The following is a 16,603-nucleotide window of genomic DNA, read 5'->3' on the forward strand; positions in this document are numbered from 1 at the left end:
AGACACTGTCAAGGTTAATCATTGGTTTGTACATGCAAATGCACAAGTGTGCACCTACCCACAACTTTGTACCCACAAACATGCACACACACAGACACACACACACACACATACACACACACAACTGAGCATTGAACAGTTTCACACCTAGAGACCCTGTTGTTGGAGAAACTCACATTTTTGCAGGGGCTGAATATGAAGCCAGATCACGGTCTCCTCTGCCATTGAACTGGGGCCAGAATCCAACACCTAGTTTTGAGGTTAGGATGACCGAGTGCCATTGAGTAATGAGATCAAGCACCCACCTTTACAAAATGCAGTGTGTGTTTTATGCCCAGGAAGTCGCAGATGAAAGAGAGAATGAAAGCGAATTTGTTTTCATTTATGTCAGTAATCTTAGCACTGTGGAGGCTAAATCGGGGAAACCCTGAGTTCCAGGCCAACCAAAGTTATATAATGAGACCCTGTCTAAAAACATATGCTTGTGGTGTGTCTGTGCATGTGAGTGTGTGTGTGTGTGTGTGTGTGTGTGTGTGTGTGTGTGTGTGTGTGTGTGCATGTGTGTGTGTGTTTTAATATAAATTAGTGAAGGTATGTGTACCTTCAGCTCATGGCCTCATCTCTATGTAGATAAATGGTCTCCTGGGGGACCAATTACTGGAGGCCCCTGGTGGATGCAGGTCCCAGAGGACTCATTGTTTTAAATTCTTTCCTTTGCATCTCAAGGTTTCATATATCTATATTTCTCCAGTGCTTCCTGGGAAGAGGGATTCTCTGTGATGCTCTTATCTGTCTGAAAAACAGCGGTTAAATGCAATTCTTTAATTTCCTAAAGAAACAGGAGAACACTGGCGACTTCCTGGAGAACTGAATTCTCCATCCAGTCTCACAGAGCTTCAACGTGTATAGGTAGAACTTGGATCTCGGAGTCTCTTCCACCACCCCTGATTGGTTGATTATATATATATATATATATATATATATATATATATATATATATATATTTTTTTTTTTTTTTAAATCTCTTATCTTTTAGAGAAGATTCTAATGATACTAAGAATTGATTACAGAAATTCAGTTCAACCATCAAACATTCACTCCATAAGAACTTTCTAAATATCTAAAAGTGTGGACACAGCTTGTGCCTCAAGCTACACGGGCAGAGGCAGGGCTACAATCAATCTTGCACCGGGGTGTGTTGGACGCATGAGGACAGAGGGGAACTAATTATGTATCCTGCCTCAAAATCACCAGCTCAACCACATTTTGGGCTTACTACAATGCATTTTCATATTTTCACTAGACAAAGCGAAGGCTGTTTTCTCTTCAGCTTTCTCTGTGCATCAGAGGATTAGCGCGTCTGTTATGAAGCCCCGTGGTGTCCACCTCCAGATCTCCTTTCCCGCCTCCTTCCTGTTGTACCACACATGTCTCTTTTGTAGGCGAGAGTGCTTCACAAACATTTTGCTGAGACTCGCAGTGAACTGAACACATCCCAGCCTTCAGAAAGAGGACGGTGCTTTTTACCCACAGAAACCACAGTTCCTAAACTAGCAGGATTTTCTGGTTGTAATTTCCTACCTTTCCTCTCCCTCCCCCCCTCCCCCCGGAGGAAGGCGGAAGAGCCTAAAAGCTGGTTCCTTCTTCGCTCCTGGCCCTTAGTTTTGGAGGTAGCCTGCTGGAGCCATTATCTTGGAGAGAGATAAGGAGAGGAAGGGTGAAGGAGCATAGGCGTTGCTTCCCGCTTGCTCTGCGGGCTGACTGAAGACCACTAATGAAGCCAAACAGGAAGCTTTAATTAAATACTGGCCAGGTGGATGGGTTCTTTGGCCAGGTCCGTCTTTGCGTTTCCAGAAATTGGCCATGAGTCATGCCTTGCAGAGGCTTAAAAAAAGACAACCTCCAAGCCACCGTATTTCCCGTCAGGTGCAGTCAGGGGCGAGCGTGTATCCTGATATGCTTCCTGCTTAGGTAACCACCCCTGCCCCCAACACACACACATCAAATCAGGGGCGAGCACACATTCTGCCTTATTCCCTGTCCACATACCTTCCATCCACATGTCATAAAGCACACCTGGTACATTCGAGCCAAACAAACTTGTTCAGGAGATTTGAAAACCTGTGGCTTTTATCTCCCATAAACAATAGCCTCCAGCATCCCAGAGACATCTTTGTTTCATGGAGCTCTTAGGCACAGTAATTAACACTTAACTCTTAACTTTGGCTCCCAACTTTCCCACCTACCCAGCTTGCTACTTCCCTGCAGAACGCAGCCTCCTGACACTCATCACAAGTGATGAAGGCCCAGGCCAGTGGTTCTCAACCTTTGGGTCTCGACCCCTTTCGGTAACATTTCTTAGCTTCAAATGTGATCTTTATGGGTGAAGTGCATTCTTAGCAAAGATGGATGTGCTGTGCTGTGACCATGTGACTGGCATCCTATGTTAGCACTTACTGCTCATCCTCATCCTTAATCTAAAACACTTGCAGATCTCTCCGTGGTCTGCAGCACGTCACACTGAGACCAGACTTTCACAGCTTGTGGATATCAGGCTCTAACTTACCCTTTGTCATTTCCGTTTTCCCCCTTAGGTAATAAACTCTCTGTTTCATCTGCCCTGAGATGTCAGCAGGACAAAAGCAACTGTGACAAGGAAACTGAAGAACAGCCCATGCCTTCCATGGGAGGGAAACTTCCATGAACATAAAGCTCTCAGCAGCGTCAGGGGCCATCTTGTTATGTGAAATACATGTGTGGTAGATGGTGTCTGCACATCTGTGAATAATCTTTGGAAATTCAGCTCTGACAGAAATAATGTAAAGTGCTGAGGGCCTTTGGGGAGGCGGGGCTTCCCCAGCATGGAGAGTTGGAGGGTCTTTGCTGACTGGGCAGCTGGCCTGCAGAGAAGATAAGGAGTCAGCAAGGGGAAGGGAGTGAGTCAGGCTATACGGTCAGGAGAATTTAGCAGCTCTGACTTTCTAGCAATCAGGCCATTTCTGTGGCTCTGACTCACTAGCAACCAGGTGCTTCTTTATTTATGCAAGTTTCATGGAACAAAGACAGACCAATGATTATCCTAGTGGTACAGAATGTGTTTGATTTTTCATTGCATGTCCAGGGTTACAAGTTTAGTTACAATAAGAAAACACAAGCAGAACAGATTTTATTTTTGTTATTAGCCCTGTAAGTCCAATTAAAAAAAAATCTAAAGAATATCGCCTCCAAAGCAGACACATTGTATATACGATAGCCTGCTTTCAGGCTGGCAGTGTTGACTATTTGAAAGCACCCCAGAGAAACAGACACTATCTGAAGCAATCTTTCTATGAACAGTAAATACTAATACCAAACTTCTTTTCCTTTATGTTTCATCATCTATGACATAAAGTAGGAAAAGTTTATTTAGTCAATCTATCTTATTTACTCAATTTTGTTCCTTCAGGAGTATACCCTGTATGACCCCCTATCTCTAAACTACATGTTCAGAGAGCTTTAGTTCTCTGAGACCTTGAGTCTGTAACCTATTCTCCTGGCCAGTCGGGGTTTGTCAATTGTTTTTGTTTACCTTGCACCAATTATGCTGTTTGAGTTGGCTCACCGGCAGATACCCTAAGAAGATTCTTCGAATAAGGACCTCATTGAACTATGTGCTTGTCTGTGCTTAATGATCTCCAGGGCATAAGGAAAGCTTCTAAATAGTGACCAGATAAAGTTAATTTAGGGTTTTCCTTAAAAGACTCAGACATATTTTTTTTTTTTAGGGAAAGACATATATTGAATCATAATGCAGAAAGTCCCCATAATGCAACCTGCAGAGACTGTTACTCCCAGATCGTGTGGACCCTAAAGACCACCAAGAATACGAAGTCTGTGTGTAAAAGCAAAGAGCCTTTATTCCAACATGCTGGGATTGACCACTCAAACAAAATGGCAGTGACCCCGAGGAGAATGTGCAGGCCTCTTTTAAAGGCCAGAAAGGGGGGACTTCCAAGGTGGGTTAGGTAATCTTTACTTCTATTGGCACAGATCAGGAGCAAGAGTACAAGTACACCTGGGATTGGTTAGGGCTCTGGTCTGGGGCTAGGGGTTCTCTGAAATGGTTCAAACTGGCCCAAACTGGTAGGTGTTCTTGAGGCTACATGACTCTGGTCAGGAGTTAGAGGTTCTTCAAACTAAGCAACCCTGGCTGCCCCCGATTGACTGTCTGCTGCTGGGGGTAATGGTCAAACATTATCAGAGGTGAGTTGATCGAAGCACATTCTTGTGGCTGGCTGAAACTGGAGTTCATGGCCAGGCCACTTTCCCTTAAAAATTGAGTTTCCTTTTCAGAAATGAGGCTCCACAAGATCAAACCCAAAAGTTACAGAAAGAAAAACATTGATTGTAGCAATCTGCTCAGCTTTGCTGGACTGTGTCAAGCAGCTGTGCTGGCTTTGTGACTCTCCTGTTCCAGTGGATATGGCTGTGCCAGCAAAGCACATAGAAACTCTGTGTATGAAAGCATAATCATCATTATTATAATATGGAAGAGTTGGAGAAACCTCATTGCCCACTCCCAGGAGGAAAGAGCTCTTAAGATGCTTTTTACAAAGAAGGCTTAATGTAAGATGTAAGTGAAAGCTTGTATACATAATAATTCCAATTTAAAAGACGCAATGAGGCAGATACTAAATGCAGTGACAAAGTTGCATTCTATAGGGACTGTCTGTCTTCTGAAGGGTGGGGGTGTGCCAGCATTGTGTCTCTTGGAAATTTCTAGTTGTTGGAGTCTGATGTCCACTTTCTGCTCATGTGTCTTGGCTTTCTAGGATAAGCGTCTGTTATACAAATACAATGATCAGCAATTATGAGAGAGAAAAATAGCCCAAAGTCTCAACAGTGTTTTCCTTTAACTTTTGTGGTGGTTTGAATGAGAATGGCTCCCTAGGCTCATATATTTGCATACTTGCTCCCCAAAATTGTGCAGGAAGGATTTAGAATGTCAGGTCCAAAAGAAAGTAGGGACAAATAGCTAACTGTGGTGCCTATTAGCATACCAAAACCCAAGATGGCCTCCAGATTCTCTCAGCATCTCAATATCTGTTACAGAGTCCATGCTGGCACAGTGGTTCTTCTTACCCTGCCCTGTCAGGAGCCATTTGTGCAGGAATGGACTTGAGGCAAGCAAGTGAACTTCCTGCAGGTGGTCCACCATTGCAATATCTGTGATGGGTTTGCCGTAGTAGGTAAAATCCATAGGGACCTCATCTCTAGGTTGCTTCTTGCTGAGGATTGCCTTTCCATGTGTGTGTGTGTGTGTGTATGTGTGTGTGTGTGTGTGTGTGTGTGTATACACATGTACATAAAAATGGCATGGCATTATATATATGCAAATGAAGAATACATACACACACACACACACACACACACACACACACACACACACACACACATATATATATTCTGATGCTCTGATGTAACTACTTTTCTTTCCCAGGCAGATTCTTGCAGAATCATTAGGAGGATGATTTTATACTTCTTGATAATGACTCCCAAACGCATTCAAGTGGCTTTTTCAGCCGTTTCTGCAGAATAACTATATCTGCTAGGAATTCTATGATTTTTCACTTGTCAATGACACATAAACTTCACTAGGATAGAAACAGGTCTGAGACAGATTTGTGGCTTTCACTCTATAGATGGCACCATGAATTCTGGTACTCATCATAAATATAGACAAGTTGGCTTAAACGTTCCATAAACCCAAAATATAATGGGACCACCAAGTAATATCTAATTAAGTACAAAACCTTAAGGTAAAAAAACCACAAACTGTTTCATTGTAATTCCTTATACTTTGTCATCTTATGGCATAAAATACTGTCATTCTAAATTTACTTTGTATTTTAGAATGAATGACAGAAAAAAATTATTGTCTGAAACTTACTATAAACACTAAGAGATAGCTGGAAAATGTGTTACTAGGTCAGTCCTAATTGAAAAGACAATTCTTGTAACCTCTTGGGTCCTGTTAACATTTATGCCTTGTCAATCTTTGTCATTCTGAACTCACTATGAACTTATGTAATAGACATATTTTTAAGAAATTTAGTTTTATATGAAAAACCATGTAACCTGTTGTATTTTTTGGATTCATCTGTTTTTTGTCATTTATTGCCTTTTTGACTATGAGATAATTCTTTTTCTGGGGTAGAGAGCTTTGTCTCAGAGTTATAAAAATTGTGACCAGACAATAAACAGTGTTGAAGTTTTTAACTTCATCCATCTTTTCCTCTTGAAGGCTTGTGTGTGTAAGTGGTTTACTTTCTATCTTTCTCTTATTTATTATTTCCCTGTAGATTCACAAATAACTTACAGATCCAGGGCCTTTCCATAAGCCTTTTAAGGTGAGCAGGCTGAAGAGTTCTCCGCAGCAGCCTGCTCCTGTGCAGGGGCTGATCTCAGATCAAAAAGCCTTTTTTATTTATTTTATTTTACTTATTGTTGTACAGCCCCTTATAGTTTTTGGCCAGAAGCAGTGCAGTCCTGGCTGGAAGAGAAAAGTAGTCAGTTTAAGTCTCCTCCTCAATGGCAGCAGAGTCAGGTTGAGTCATAAGAGAAAGAACTCTTGCTTCCTTTCGCTCTTTTTTTCTCTATCAGTTGTCTGTCATGATCAGCTGTCTGAGCTATTACCTTGGTGACCTAAGAGAAAAAGCAAAAACTAGATTCTACATCTCATCCCAGTTTCTCCCCTGGACTTTGGCACCGCCCCCTACCCTAAGTTTCTTCATCTCATAGGCTTCCCTTCCCCTACTTTCTCACACCTATATAACCTGTTATTTTGTTCATGTGCTCTTTTGGCCCCTCTCTCTTGGCCCCTCTCTCTTTCTTTCTCCTCCTCTCTTGCCTTCCCTCTGCCCCCTCTCCTCTCAGTGTTCAGTCTACTACTCTCTCTTCTTGTTCTGGACTCTTCCAGATGTCTCTGGTTGTTCTCTTCCTCATATCTACAATTAAAACTTCCCCTTAACCATAACTTGGAGCATCATCTTCTCAATTTACACAGGGAGGTGTGGCCTTGTTGAAGGAGGTGTGTCACTGGGGGCCAGGCTTTAAGGTTTCAAATGACTGGACCTATTCTCATCGCTCTCTTTTTCTGCCCACTGCTCAGAACAAGGCATGAGCTTGTGGCAGTTCCTTGCTCCACCATGTGGACTCTAACCCTTTGAAACCATAAGGTCAATTAAACATTTTTCTTTTATGAGTTGCCATTGTCATGGTGTTTTGTCACAGCAGTGGAAAAGTAACTAATAGGGAAGTTTGTTAGTGTGCAGGTGATTCTGCTGGCCTGACCCCAGGGACCTAGCAACATCTTAAGTTATCACTTGCCACCACCAGGTATAGGCTGACTTATCAAAGTACCCCTACCTCAACTCTTTGTTAAAGCTTCTTTCTCTGTTCCTGCATATTCTCTCTCTCTCTCTCTCTCTCTCTCTCTCTCTCTCTCTCTCTCTCTCTCCTCAGCACTCCTTTTCTTTCTCTTTCTTCATGGCTCACTTTCTGCTTCTATCCCTTATCCAAATATACTTCCTTATACCATATCTGTTACATGGTGTAATTCCTCATGGGCATCCTTGGCATGGGCTCACCATGGTACCATCTCACTTCATCATTACATCTCGTAAGAAAGTTCATGCCAGGAAGTGGACTTTGGCTTTGATAGGCTTGATAGTACTGTTTTTATTGTTTGTTTGTTTGTTTGTTTGTTTTTGGAGGGATATAGAAGATTTTGGGAATTTGGACAAGAAAATGGTTGAACACGGTAAGCAGAGCTTAATGGTCAGTACAAGAGGACCTTGGAAGACAGCAATGCTGAGAGCTGTGCAGATCGCAAGGGATTTCACAGGGAGACAACGCTGGCAACTAAGCTGGGGTCAGTTCTTGTGATATTTGGCCTCTTGGCCTGGCCCTAACAATTTAGTCTGGGGCTGAGTTAAAAAATAATGGTCTAATTTCTTTGCCAGAGATGATTTTAAAGACAGCCTGTCATCGACTCTGTTGCATGGTTATTAGTGATCACACCTATGCAGGTCAACAATGGAAAAGAACAAGTGGAGCAAAGAGAAATACAAAATGTGTGCTTTGAAGAGGAAAAGAGAACCAGGAAATTTAATGGTGGAATCCAGACTTGTTCTGAAACTGATATGGAGATTAAGGAGATGCCTGATCCACATTGGTGCAAAGGGAGGGGCACCCTCAGGACAAGATTTCACCCAATGAACCTTGCAATTTGTTAAAAACAAAACAAAACAAAACAACCTAAGAAACTTTCTACTCCCCCAAAGCATCAACAAACCAAGGCTGTTGCAGATGTGATTCAGGAGAAGCAGGGTCTGCCTCAAGTTGGTAGCCAAACTTGGCAGTGTCATTCACGTGACTCTGGCTTTAGAGGTATGAAGGATACAGGAATAAAGGGGTCATGGGATCTCCCTCCCGATTCAGGGGAGCCACTGAAGCTAGGTGTGTGGCAGGGGAGTCCACTATGTGACACTGTAAAAGTGTTATAGAGGCCAGGATGTTAGAGGTGCTGGAGCTGAGTGTATAAGCCAAGGAGAGCTAGACAGAAACACTGGGACCAACCCAAAGGCGAGGAGTGTATTCCATGGGAGCTGTCTAATCCCGCAGACACCAGACCTGGGCCTCCAGGCACTGGGGTTCTCCCTGCTGGGTTTCAGTGTCTCTTTGGTACAGTATTTCCTCACTATCCCAGGTTCCTACCTTTTTCATGGTCATGTGTACTCTGAACCATTGTATGTTGGAAGTATGTAATTTGCATTTGATTTTTATAAGAGGTTGTCAAGGTAATTAAGAGATTGTCTTGAGGGAACACTTCTCCACTGCTGGTAGGAGTGCAAAATTGCACAGCCACTTTGGATATCAATATGGCAATTTCTTAGAAAACCGGGAATAAATCCTACTTCAAGACCAAGCTATATGACTCCTGAGTATATACCCAGAGGATGCTCCACATTATCACAAGGACACTTGCTCAATTATGTTCATATAAGCTTTATTCATAATAGCTAGAAACTGGAAACAACCTAGATGTCCCTCAACCAGAGAACGGGTAAAGAAAATGTGATATATTCATACAATAGAGTATTATTCAGCAGTTAAAAACAATGGTATCTTTAGTGTTTTGCCTATTTGTATTTGACAGTCTTGAAGAAAACATCTTTCCTATCTTGGTGTGTCTAAAATTCTGAATGTAAATCAATATCCATCACATACTGTCATTATCAACTTAAAACATCTATCTTGACCTAAAAACATCTTCATCCCGAAACAACTAAGCTACCTGGTCTTCAACTCCATAAGAGACTTGAAAAGGAATAAAACTGATTACTTGAGTATGTTGGGAGTGTAGGTTAGTAGCCTAAGAATGTAACATTTATATGATTCTTGATTGTGTCATGGTTCTTCTTGTTATAGGTAGTCTATTGTATATATGTGTAATAATATAAATGTATATGCAAAAATAAAAATGTTTAATTAATACAAAATAAATAAAAAATAAAAAATTAAAAACAACAACAACAACACAATGATATCATGAAGAAGCCCTGTTGGAGGAAGTATGCCATTGGGGGTTGGCTTTGAAGTTTCAAAAGACTTGCCCCATTTTCAATGTCTCTGTCTCTGCCTCCTACGTGTGGATCAATATGTGAGCTCTCAGCTCTTCCTGCCGCCAAGCCTTTGCTCCACCATCACAGACTCTAACCTTGTGGAACTGTAATCCCAATTACACGAGTTCTTTTAGAAGTTGCCTTGGCCATGGTGTTTTGTCACAGCAGTAGAAAAGCAAGACAACTTCTTTCCATTATCATTCATTCATTGCATTATTTTTGAGATAAAATTCTGAACCTTGGTTTCTCTATTCTTCTCATTCAGCCCACAGACCTGCAGCCAAGAGGCTTATAGTGTGTGGGACTCGCTGGGCTCTGGATTTGAGGCTACACTGCCATCTTTGGGCCACAGCTGTCCTAACTTGACGTGCAGCTGTGATATGGTGCTGGGAATGCCAGTCAGTTAGGCAGCTAGTGATCCTGAGGATTGAGCTATGGTGGAGCTCCAACCATTCCCTTACCCCTCTGGCTTTGAACCACCTCCTTGCTGGCCTCTTCTGCCTCTTATTTGTGCTGTAGCAGACATCATAAAGTGACTTCAAATGCACTGTTCTCTATCACGTATTTCAACAATTATTTTCATTTTCAAATTTTTATTACCACGTATTAATTGTACAAACTAATGGGCTTCATTTTGATGTTTTCATAAAAGTATAATATGTTTTGATTGTATTCACCTCCCCGATTACCCTCCTTTGTTTTCCTTCTTTTCTCCTACTGGTCACTTCCACATAATCACTTTATTAGGCTCCTTATATGGTAGGAAATATGCAAATTACCTTGAACCTGGCTCATTTTCCTTAATACGATGAAACCAAACTTTATCCATTTTTTCCTGAATATGACAATACTTTGTTCTTCAAGGCCAAATAACACCCAGTTGAGTCTAAATGCTACCTTTTCCTTATCTATTCATTTGTTGCTGGGCACATAACTTGATTCCATACTGTTTAACTGTTGTGGACACAGCTATAATAAGTATGTGCAGAGGTATCGTTTTATGTTGGCTTTGACTCTTTCCGGTAAGTACCAGGAGTAGTGTATCTGGATCATATGTTGTTCTAGCTTTAGCTTTTTGGTGAATCTCTATACAGATGTTCATAGTGGCTACACTAATACAAATGTCTACCAAGGATGTGAAAGGATTCTTTCTTTCACACTCTCGGTGTTTGTTTTTTCAGCAGCTATCCTTCAATTTCATATTAATATAGACTTATTAGCATATCACAACAAATTCAGGCCTAGACTCTTCCTTATCTGTTTTATTTTTTAAGACAATGTCTCATGTAATCCATGCTAGCTTCAAATTTAATATATAGTCAAGTGTGTCCATGGATTTCTGATCCTCTTGCGTCTACTTTCTTAATTTAGCGTAGTGCACATCTGGTTGAATTTAGTACACATCTGTCAATCAGATGTGTACTAAAGCAATTGGTTTCATACGCTGTTGGATATTGAACCTAGGGCTTTATTTGGTAAGTAAGCTCTCTACCAACTTAGCTATATCTCAAGCCTCCTTTGTGGTCTAACCCCTAGCATTCATTCACCAGTCTTACAAACAACTTCCGGCATTCAGAGGATCTATCTGGTCTCCAGTTGAATCTTCTCCTGTTCTGTTTTATTGTCTTGAAATGCCTTTTTTAATTCTTCCTTTTGCTGTCTCTTGTTGTTCATTCCTATTGTCACTTGATTCTAAAAGTGCCCCTGAAAGCTCATGCATTAAAGGCTTAGTTTCTAGTCTATGGGCTTTTGAGAACTGATCACCGAGGTTCTAATGTATCTATGTACTTATCCTGGATGGCTCTGTGGATGAATGGACATTGGTGGGGCCTGTTGGAGTAGCTGTTTTCTAGGATATGTCTCTGAAGGATATGTCCTGTTAGACATAGACCCTTCTCGGTTTGCTTCCTGACTGCCGCAAGCTGAGCAGCTCTGGTCTGTCCAACAATCTGGTCTTCACCATGATGCTCTGCTGCACCAGAAAGCCATGTGACCACAAGTCAAAGTAAACCTTCCCTTCCTTTAAGTTACTTGTGACCAGTGTTATGTTGCTATGTTGAAAAACCGACTACCATACTTTCAACTGGGGTGAAAGGTTATTCTTCAAGTTGTCTTTCTCAGGTGCACTCAGCTGAATTCTAATTCTTTATTTCCTTCTGAATCTGACTGTGAAGGCCTTGATTACTATCTCAAATTATTTTTCTATCTTTAGCGATTGGTTCATAGACAAATAAAGAAAATACAAACAAACTAAAAACACCAACAAACACCAACACAGAGACCGCATGGTTACTGGGATTTCTTGTGCTCACAGTGTTTCTTATAAAATTTTTATTTTTCTTAATCTCCTCCATCCATAAAAAATTAAGAGATTTAATGAGGAAATAAATAAGAATCAATTAGCATAGTATTAGACACATACCACCAAATTCTTGGTTTTGTTACTCTTTGATTTTCATAACTTAACTTCCACCTAGTTTCATGTTCCTCACGCCTGATGGCTCACACCTCACTGATACTGAAGTCCCCACCCAGTCAGCGCCTCCCGCTTAAACTCACAATGAAGTTGTCCTAGTCAATATGGAGTTGATGATCGCATGCCTGCCCTGTGACCCTTGCCCTAACACTCACCATGACTCATCCCAGATACACACTGCCTCCCTGTCAAGCACACACTCAGCATCTCTCTCACCTAGAAACCAGTCATCTGCATACTCATAGGGAAACCCAGTCTATGGCTCTCTAACCAAAGTATAATTTTGCATTAATTTCTTTAAAAACTTATTTTAAAAATATTTATATTTAGTTTAAAAATTATGTGTATGCATGTGTGTTTGTATAACTTCAGTGCCCATGACAACTAGAAGAGAACATCAGATTCCCTGGATCTGGAGTTACATGTGGTTGTGAGCTGCCTGGGATGGGTCCTGGGAACTGAAATTGACTTCTCTATAAGAACAGCAGGTGCTCTTATACACCAAACTGTCTCTCCAGCCCACAGCCACGTTTACCAATGCTTGGGGTGACGTTGTATGGCAACAGCAACACGTAAAAAGAGTCTTTGATTCCCATATTCTAGTCTCATTCAGCTGGCTGTAGTCATATAATTTGTTGGCATTTCTATGATAGCTGTTATAATTTGCATATGAGATGTCTTCTATGGCCTCATGCGTTTGATCACCTGGTCCCTAGCTGGTAGTATGTTTTGGGGTGTTGTGGAGACTTTGGGAGGTAGGATCTAGCTCTGATATGGGGCAGAGGGGCTTGAGACCTATAGACTGGCACTACTTTTTAGAATTATATACTCTTTGGTAAGTCCACATACAAATAAAATGAATTAATGAATGTAGATGATATCCACTCCCTTCTGCTCATCCAACTCCTTCCAGTGTCCTCCTGACATCCTCCTCTCAACGCCATAACTCCTTCTTATTCATTCATAACCCATTAGTGGTACCCACGCATACACGGATGTAGGCACATCCACTGGAGGATGGGCAACCTACCAGGGGCCACACCACAGAAGAAAACTGACTTTCCCTCCCTCAACAGCCATTGTCTCCTAGAAGCTCATCAATTAGGGTAGGGTCTGGCCTACCCATTCATACTGTACTGTTGACTGGCTTGATCTTGGCTGTATCATCTAATTCTAATGTGTTCAAGGAATTCTACCTCTCTGACTTACTTTCTCTGTTATATTTATTTTATTCAATTATACCTTAAAACTTCTTTAACAGGAACTAGAAGTTATTTTTCATAACTCTATCTCAGTATCCTTTTGGCAAAAAGTCACTTTCTCCTGGGATGTAATTGACTTCGTAAGGTATGGATATGCGTCTTGCTAAGGGTGACCCTGAAAAATCCTTTTGGAAAAGCATCCCAAAGGGTGTCCTCTAGAGGCAGCAGTGGTGAACTGCAGACATTTGCTTTTAGAGAGGATTGGACTATTGTAAGCATGTATTTTAAAATCTATTTTATTGGAGTTCTTATACCTCTACTTTCTTTCTTCACCCGATCTCTTCCACACACCCACACCATGTAGGAGAGAAAGAAGGTTAGTGGGGAGAGGGTGTGCAGTTCTCTTTAGCTAGTTCCTGCTGGTTAGGGACGCTGGGGAAAGTCTAGTCTTCATTTCAGGATATCTCTAACTTCTTTTTCTCATCCAACTACTATAACAGCAACCAAGAACAGTGGGGTGGGCAGCATCAGCCACCTTCATCCTTTGAGCACCCCCACACCGCTCTGGGCTCTGGCCGAATGAAACCATCCCCAGCTGGCAAAGATCACGCCCCCCTCAGAGCCCTCACGAGACAAATAGTCTGCTGCCGTGGACAGTCTGAAGCTGCCCCGTATCCCACACCTGGGATTAAAACAAAAACATGTTTATACAACACAACCGAGTTTTTAAGGAAACCAAAACTTTCACTATGGACTATGCCCTAAAATTAACTACTGCATGTTGGGTACTAGACAAATGACACTGGAATAAGAAAAGCATTGTGTTTGTTTTCTGTCAGCATACAGGCTAACGCACACAAGAGAGGTAATGTGTTAGTGCAAAAGGGAAGAAGGGAAGCTATTCAAGCAAGCAGACAGGACAGTGGCATTATTGGTGTGGTAATTATAATTAAAAATGGCTGCCTATGTGATAACTTTGTAATTCCTGTTTTCATTAAGACTTTAATTTTGTATTTGTCTTTGGGTATATTCTGTAGTTCTGGCTCATGTATCTTCTTGATCCTTGTTAGGCAAAGTTCTACTTGCCTTCATCAGATTTTATTATGTTTATAGAGTCTTCCTCAACTGACAATGAAATTATTTATTTGTTCCTAGTCTACTACAGAAATAGATGTAATTTTGTTTCATTTTAAGCAGGTATGTGAAGAGATATTACATCACTGTAACTACAATATCTACAGTGATTTCTGATACTTATTTGATTGATTTGTTATTTTGTACTGGCCATTCATAAACAAAACCATGTTTTGTATTGATGTCAATTTTTCAGAATTTCAGTTCACAAATGAGCCCATGCTCTGAATGGAACATGTGATGATAAACAGAAGCATTGCCTAATGACATAGTAATAAAAATTTCAGGATGCATGTGTCTGCTTTCATGTATAGAATACTACCCGCACCCATAGTCACCTGAAACACTTTCATGCTTAGTGCAAAAGTATAAAAATATTTAGTACTGTGTTGCAGTCAGAAACATCTAGTCCCAAAGAAGGAATTTTTGAAATAACAGTTTTGAATAAATGTATAAACATTATAATATTCTAAGTGCTTTCCTTTCTCTACACTCAACGCTTTCCCATGAGAGCCTGTTTATTCATTAATAATTCTATCTTCTCAAGGAAATTCACACATCAATCAAATATATGCTGTTTTGTTTATTTATCAAAATTTATTGCCTAGGCTTTTGGGTTTCTATTTCAAGTCTTTAATGTAATTGTAACACCAAGTTTACTTCCTAAGCAAATACTACACATTGATTTATCTCTTTTATTTGCTTGAGAAGATCTTCAAAAATAATCCAGTTTCAGAAACTTGAGTTATGTACAAAAGGAGCTGACCATCTCAGCATATTAAAAGATTTTTTTTGTTGACTGCTAGTGCAGAAAGAAAAAGTACAGTGCTGTTGATTTTGAGTCCACAGCTAGTGTGGGATGGAGGGGGCACTCAGCATGGGGTGAGTCTCCTCTTTTGGAAGCACACTGATAAAGTGGAAGAAGAAAACATTCCCAGAGGCATTTTTCCTCTCTTGTCATGATTGGCTCTGTTTTATTCTTTATTTCTCAGCTCTCATAGTTGAATTTAAAAAATGAAATAAAAAGGAGGACATGATTGATACTAGATATAGTGGAAAAGAGATTTAATGTAGATAAAAGGGAGCACATAGTTAGAGGCAGAGACAACTCGGAGAGTATAGTGTGGACATGGCCAGCACACCACGCCGGGCCATGGGAGGTGATGTGGGAGCCAGGAGACCAAGAGGCCAAAGGATAAAAAGGACCAGCAGAGCAAAGATGGTTGGATTATATAGGGAAGAGGAGCTGGGGGAAGGGCAGCCCAAACACTGGGCTGGAGAGTTCCAGGTAGGGGGCAGGGTATTCCAGCTATACCCTGTAACAGGTAGAGAGCGAGAGATGCTGGGAGAACGTGGCATCTGCTTCATTATGTTAAATAAGCATCTTAGTGACTTTTCCTGGGGTTGAGACCTAATAACAGTGTTCTGAGTTTTGGCTGACTGGAACTTTACATTTAGTGATTTATTAGCCATTTCCTGATTTCTAGAATCTTTGGTTCAGTAGAATTTAAGCACCAAGAGAGAAATGTCCGTGTCAGGATATGCCTCAAAACTGAGTGCGTAGGAGCCTCTCTGAGGTCAGCTAATGCCTGGGTATTATCCGTAGGATAACTATGGAGCCAAAGCTCCATGGATCTCACCAAAGTAGAAGATAGAGAAATGTAGCTGCATCTTTGCTGGAATAATTCAAGATGGCTACCACAGTGTGTGATACCTGAAAACTATTACAGAATAGTTTAGGTACATAACTATCAAATAATGAGGAAAGACTGTTCCGTATCTCAATGTCTTAGCCATTCCCACTTACACTTCATGAACCTAGACTTATTTTGAGACCAGGTTTCTCTGTGTAGCCCTGGCTGTCCTGAACTCGCTTCATAGACCAGGCTGGCCTCGAACTCACAGACATACACCTGCCTCTGCCTCCCCGAGTGCTGGGACTACAGGTGTGGGCCACCACACCCGGCTATGAGCCCAGATTTTTAAGGTACTTCATTTCTGTGCTAATTAGCGAACAGCGAAGCTCACACCATAGACAAAATTGGATTTTCTCCATTCTTTTAATTTTTATTAAATATTTAATTTTGTTTGTATGGAGGTCAGAGGACGACTTTCAGGAGTTGGGT

The 16,603-nt window shown here is 41.2% G+C and overlaps 1 long non-coding RNA gene across 2 annotated transcripts; it reads left to right on the plus strand.

The window, feature by feature from the left end:
* The first annotated feature begins 2,101 nt into the window (after positions 1-2,101).
* On the plus strand, positions 2,102-14,274 carry LOC311596806. 2 transcript variants are annotated; one of them, XR_014778986.1, is made up of 4 exons: positions 2,102-2,348; positions 2,595-2,819; positions 3,765-3,995; positions 13,844-14,274. It is a non-coding gene; the product is annotated as an uncharacterized lncRNA (long non-coding RNA). The 2 variants fall into 2 exon arrangements; XR_014778987.1 differs by lacking the exon at positions 13,844-14,274 and having other exon boundaries at positions 3,765-5,307.
* The last annotated feature ends 2,329 nt before the right edge of the window (positions 14,275-16,603 follow it).

Source organism: Acomys minous (assembly GCF_964271855.1).
Source record: "Acomys minous genome assembly, chromosome: 4".
Lineage (NCBI taxonomy): Eukaryota > Metazoa > Chordata > Mammalia > Rodentia > Muridae > Acomys > Acomys minous.